Genomic DNA, 6,632 nt, shown 5'->3' with positions numbered 1-6,632 from the left:
TCCCCTGCATTGGAACTTTGGAGCACTTTTTGCACAAAACAATTCTGATGTTGAATTAGCAATATTCTCTATTCTAAATTTCTAATCTTTTGTTGATTGAACTAATCACTTTATTCCATTAGTTCAGATTATAGATGTGATAGCTAACAAAACTTCAACATCATTAATTATTCCTATTATTCATCAGTGTCATTTGAAGTAATTAGTTTGTTATATATTTCAAATAATCAAAGTTACTTGATATTAGTAAATCATTCCTCTGCATTAATTCAAAACATATTAATACAACAATAATATTAATGATAAAGCAATTGGGGGATAAGACTTGTGACGCGTTGAAAAAGAAATGCTTCTAATAAAGGCACAAAGGATTACATACTTAAATAGCAAAAAGTGGTGATTTGTAACATAAATCATCAACCATGTAAATCTCCATGAAATTCTAAGGTGATCAAATAGTTTTTGATCACCTTAAGCCATCTTACATGGTAGTATGGTACACTATCTAAGCCACAAATAATCAAAGTGGTCCCTCTTAATTTTTTTTTTTTTTTTTTTTTTATACCAAAAATCATTTAATTGATTTTCTGAATTGATAAAAATCATTTATGAAAATTGGAAAATAATTTTAAAAATTCAAAAAAAAAAAACTCATCCACCCTCTCCACTAGCCCCCACCCTGTTGCAACCACCGCCAATGCCTTTGGCAGCCGGAGACCACTGACGACCATCTCTGTCTGCCGTCGACCACCAACCCTACACCCCAACACGCCGGTGACCCATTTCTCCCTTTCCCCTTACCGCCGGCGACGCCCATCCCAAGATCTCTAACCCAAAATCAGCCCATCACTTTCCTCCACCCCGAAAGCGACACCCCTCACCGATTAGAGGTGGGGGAAAGGGAGATAGGCTGGTTTCGTGGCTGGGGAGAGAGGTTGGTGGCGTTTCGGGCTATTGATGTGGTCGCCGACCGTGGGTGAATGCGCTGCAATGTTGGAGTAAGGGGAAGACATGTTGATCAGGTAGATTAGCGGTGAATCGAAGGCGGAAGGTTGGTCGGCGAATCGAAGCAAGGTCGCCAGCGATTGGTTTAAATCAAATCTGGCCGGCGATTGGTTTAAATATAGCATGGTTGGTGGTGGTGGTTTTTGCTTTATTTTTAAAAACTTATTATTATTATTATTTTGTGTTTATTATTGTTGTTATATTATTGTTATTTAAAAGTTATTATTATAATGTTATTTTTTTTTGAAAAAAAATGAGTTTAATAATTTATATTAGATTTGTTATTATGGGTGTTATTATTATTACTATTATTGTTGTAGTCGTCGTTGTCGTTGTCGTTGTTGTTGTTGTTGTTATTATTATTATTATTATTATTAGTATTATTATTATTATTTTATTAAATGTTAATTATTATTATTATTATAAAATATAAAAAAAAAAGCCTACAAAGTCAATCAATTTACAAGAAATTGGTGGGAAGCCGAAATACAATCTGGGCCCCCACCTCTCTAGCTATAGCAAACCCGATCCTGCTGAAAATGTGAGCAGCTGCACGAGCACCAATATCCTGAGTATTAGCGAACGCATGTACCCGCTTCAGCAATGCAATAGCATCCTTCTCTAATTCCTCCAACGTAGAAAAGGAGAAAGGAAGAACACCATAGCCAATAGCTCTGCAACGCACCCCATACTTGTCCCGCTTCCGTTGAGCCGCCGCCGACACAACACGACCAGGAACGAAGTCAGACAACCCCGATTGTGTCAAAGGTGAAGACCCTGTCAAGTCAACACATACATCAAGGCCTCTATCCTAGGAATAAAGCAGTACATCTGCTGGTCGTAGAGCCCCGTCGTTCCCTTCAGTCAACCTAACGTTAACCTCCTTTCGAGCAGAAATCCCAGACCGAAAACAAATAAGAATAGTAAAAGTGTGATTATTATTATTATTATTATTATTATTATTATTATTATTATTATTAATTATTATTATTATTATTATAATATTATTATTATTATTATTATTATTATTATTATTAGCATAAGAAGAGTAACGTGAATAAGGGGGTAAATTTTGAGGGTTTTGGGGTTTATAAAAGTGTATGGGCTTAGGTGTTTAAGCCCTTATTCTAATCCTAATGAGGTTATGACTTATTCTTGGGACTAAGTATGTCGGGTTATGTGAAAAATTAGTTCATTCACTTAAAATTGGGCTATACACAGTGTCAAACCATAGTTAGTAGCTAGGAAGAGGATTTTTGTTTGAAGTAATTTAATATGGTTCAAATAAATTATGCATAAAATAATTTATTTAATGAAAACGAAATAAAATATTTATTTAAATAATAAATGAATATATAATAATTTATTCTAAAAATATGGGGGATTACACATTTTTTGCAAGTTTTAAAGGGAATTTGTACTTGAAATCACGCCTAATAAGATAATTAATAATTTGATTTAGGCTTAATACGATTTTAATTCAAGTGATCGCCAATAATAGATTTATTTATTTGTGTATTAATAATCAATCAACGTAGATTAAATATGCTTAGGATTACTTTAGTGGATGTATATTGATTGAAAAGCGCACATGAATATCATAAGAATAAAGTAGAGGTCGCTTTGAGCGAGTCCAATCTCTTTTAGGTTGGATTTGTACCATCATCCCTGAATATCCAGTTATGGTTTCGGACCACTATGGAATTAGCAATCTCTGTGATTGTGAATGGGTGTAATTAACCTTCACCCCCGTGAACGGTTTACAAGTTTTTAAAACTTGTTGGCAACTCTTTTGCTCCAGCTTCTTTCCCTTTGGACACCACCATGCTTAAATGCATGATCACAGTGGGGCTCAAAGTAGGTGTTGTTCGAGGCTCAGAATCTAGTTTGGAAGAATCTCCAAGTGTTTTGGATGCTCGAGAAATGGCCTTGTGTCGTTTGGTTGGCTAAAGTTCAAGGCAAGGAGCAAACTTCCACTCATGGCTAGCGCTCTCGTGCATCACCATCATCACATGCCATGGTCCCGAGTGCGCAAAAGTGAAGTTGCCTTGTTCATCACCATCGTACGAGCATGATGCATGAGAGTGTACTCGAGCTCACCAGCAGTCGTGCATCTTTGGCTAGAGGGGAGTGCTAGCAACAGCACAAGGGGGTGCGTGCGTGCAGACCCTCCTTGTAATACCCCGTATTTTTAATGTATTTTATAAATTATTTATTTAATTATAAAATATATTTTGGGTCAAACTATTTTAATTATTGGATTATAGATAAAGCAAGTATTTATATTTGGGTCAACAAGTATTTAATCCAAATGTAGCCCATCTTTCTTATGAACCCAATCACCCTATTTTTACTTTTGGGCCACCCATTTCAACATTTAAAGTCCATGACTATATGAAGCCCAAACCTACACTAATTACCCTACACTATATATATCTACTAGATCCCCAAAATTTCCCACACAAAAAGGTTAGTCTTAATTTCTTCCTTTTTCTCTCCTTTTTTCATTCTAGCTATTTTGATGATTTTATTTATGGGTTTTGGTTTTAATTATTCAAAGTATGTTTGATTAGTATCATAATTATGTTTTGATGATTAAAGATTGTAAATTTTAAATATTAAAGTGTTTTATTTTCAGATTTCATAAAATTATAAGTTAGGGTTTTAAAATTATTAAAGACTTGATTTTTAGGGTTTTTATGAACAATTGATTTAGGGCTTTTATAGTAATGATATTTTGGAAATTTTGGTGATTATAACTACTAATTAGTTTAACTTAATTCCAGATTATTTTGAACACATAAATTCGTGTTTTAATTTATAGATTCTCGTTCGTTAATATTAATCCCGTTTTAATCCCGATCAGGTTCTAAACTCATCCGATTTTGACAAAAAAGTAGTGTTTTCCATGTGGAAACAACGTATGATTTTCGGGCCGATTTTGACAAAAAAGTAGCGTTTGGTTCACGTTTTAATCCCTCTCGTGGCCAAATTCAGCATCTAAGTATGATTTTCGGGCAGTTTTTGATTTTTAACGAAGTTTTTTTTAATTTTTATCCTTGAATTTAAAGGGTAAGAGATAATTTAATTTTTCTATGGATAATTTAAGTATGAAAATATATTTTGATGAAGTTTTAAAGGGGTTTTTGATTAGTTTAAAATGCTGGAATTTTATTTAAAGTAGTATAATTGTGATTTTAATAAAAGGGTGTGATAACCTATTAAAAAGGAGTTTAATTAGGGGTTTTTAAATAATTTTCAGATTATTCTAAATAGTTTAAAGTGAGTTTAAGTTGCTGAAAGTTGTGTATACAAGAGTAATTAATTTAGTATTATTGTCTCTTATTGTAGAAGACTTGATTCGGGAACTGTTGTAGTATTTTCGGCCACTTTATGAGCTTAATTGAGGTACGTTCGCGTACTTAGCATATTTGATGATGTAGAATCATGCTAGGTTTGGTTTCAATCAATTACAAGTAGTATCATGCTAAGGTTTATATATTGAATTGTGAATTATTGGTGTTGGTGATTGAATTGTGAAGCATGAATTATTTTTGATGATTTATGGATTGGAAAATTATGTTTTGGCATGATTATATGGACTACATATTTATTTATGGCATGATAGAGAGCATGTTTAATCAAACTAATTGTTTAATTATGTTTGGATTATTGAAAAGGAATTTTAGTATGGTTCATATAATTTTTATTGATGCTTTAAGCATGAGGAAGGAGCTATATAAGTGTTTATGTACACAAGGAATAAATTGTATGTTGGTGCCTTTGTGCACTTAAGGTGTTTTTAACACCGAGGGATAGGATTGTTGGCGCTTTATGCGTTTAAGGTGTCTTTGACACTGAGGTAGAATTAAAAAGGGTTCAACATTAAATATTATGTGGTCACTAAATATTCAAGAATTAAATTGGTATGTTTGAGTGATTGAATTATTATTGATGATTGAATTGTTATGCTTTGAGAGTCATCATCAAGTCTAATAATATGTAAATAACGTAAAGTGAAAGAGATTACGCACCAAAACTCTTGGAACGTATATACCTTGAGTATGAACATATGGGGGGAGTTATGGGGTTTTATATTTAACCATAACTTCTAATGGAGTACAGGACGCTGTATATTCCCTTTTATTATTATTATTATTATTATTATTATTATTATTATTATTATTATTATTATTATTATTATTATTATTATTATTATTATTATTATTATTATTATTATTATTATTATTATTATTATTATTATTATTATTATTATTATTATTATTATTATTATTATTATTATTATTATTATTATGCGCTGGAATTCCGCCACCAATGGGTGTGGCATAGGTGATGCTGGCACGGTTAGCTCCCGTGTCAGTGGGCCTCAATTTATTGAGGTAGGTTTGGTTTAGTTGGAAACCCATTCGATGCGTAATCAACGCTAAATAAATTATTTAGTGTCCAGTTAAAGAGTCTTGTTGTTTGTTGTGTGTGCTTGTAAACAGGTGCAATGAGGTAAGTATGTGTGATGCTAGGAGTTGCATGTTAGTGTGTTTAAATACGCTTATGTACTCAGCTTTGCTGATTGTGTGTGTTGTTTGTGTCTGGCTATGTCTTTATCTTGGCCCTACGATGATCCATTTTAATGGAGAGTAGTGGGGGCAAGTGGAGATAATCTTTTCAGGTGTTGAAACATATTCATGACGGGGCATGAGTGAAGAGCGAATCATGCTAGTTTCTATTAGTTGAGATGTGGTTTATTGCATTCAAATATTATATTATGTTATGCTTATGAGACTAACGCAAAGGTTTTCATAATTTAATTGGTTTTGATAAGGGCCTTCAATGGTTCCAAGTTGTAGGTTGATTTTATTTGACTTCGTTTGACTTTGGTTTTAATCTTTACTTTCGTTTGGTTGACTTTTAAGTTGACTCGTTTTTGAATGGTTTTGAGTTAAGTCTTCCGCCGTGTGTCTTTGATAATTGCCTTAGCCGTTTTCACGGTGGCGATAATGTCTTAGATATTCCTAAATTGTATTTTAAAAAGAGTAGAGTGTATTTTAAAGGAAAGGAATTTCTAGGGTGTTACACTCCTGTGCGTGCGTGCAGACTCCTCTATGCGTGCGCACGGGAGTTGTTGCGCGCACGCACCACCTCCTCCGTCCCTCTTTGTTTTATTTTGTTATTTAAACCCCTTGATTTTTCCTTCTTGGGGAGGACGTTTTTCTTTGTACTAGACTATTTGTAGAAAGAGAAACACCCTTAGTTTACTTTTGTTAGAGAGAGAAGTGTGGATTTCTCCATTGACGAGCTTGGATTTTGAAGAAGGAACTTGTTCAACCTTTGTAGATCTTCAACTTCAATTAATGAGCAATTTCTTACTCTCTCTTTACCTTTGCATTTTATTTTGTTTGCTTATTTTGATTCTCTTTCTTTGCTTATTAATCATGTTGATGCTTATTGATTTGATGATTGATATTGTTTTTAACATGATTTGTGAGTAGTCACTTAGCCAAGGGTGTGAAGCATTTCTTGCATATTAACAATAATATCAGTGATTTGTCTTCCCGGACTGAAGCTTGCTTGAGTATTCGAGATCAAATTTGGCAACATTGGTTTCAATT

At 33.3% G+C, this 6,632-nt stretch overlaps 1 long non-coding RNA gene across 1 annotated transcript; it reads left to right on the top strand.

Moving 5' to 3' along the window:
* The first annotated feature begins 364 nt into the window (after positions 1-364).
* Positions 365-6,390, top strand: LOC145598810 (uncharacterized). The gene is made up of 3 exons (XR_014103623.1): positions 365-1,131; positions 4,357-4,413; positions 5,665-6,390. It is a non-coding gene; the product is annotated as an uncharacterized LOC145598810 (long non-coding RNA).
* Positions 6,391-6,632: the final 242 nt, after the last annotated feature.

This window comes from Chenopodium album, chromosome 20 (genome assembly GCF_948465745.1).
Source record: "Chenopodium album chromosome 20, dcCheAlbu1.1, whole genome shotgun sequence".
Taxonomy (NCBI): Eukaryota; Viridiplantae; Streptophyta; class Magnoliopsida; order Caryophyllales; family Amaranthaceae; genus Chenopodium; species Chenopodium album.
The sequence above is the reverse complement of the archived record's forward strand: the minus strand, read 5'-3'. Positions and strand labels throughout refer to the sequence as shown.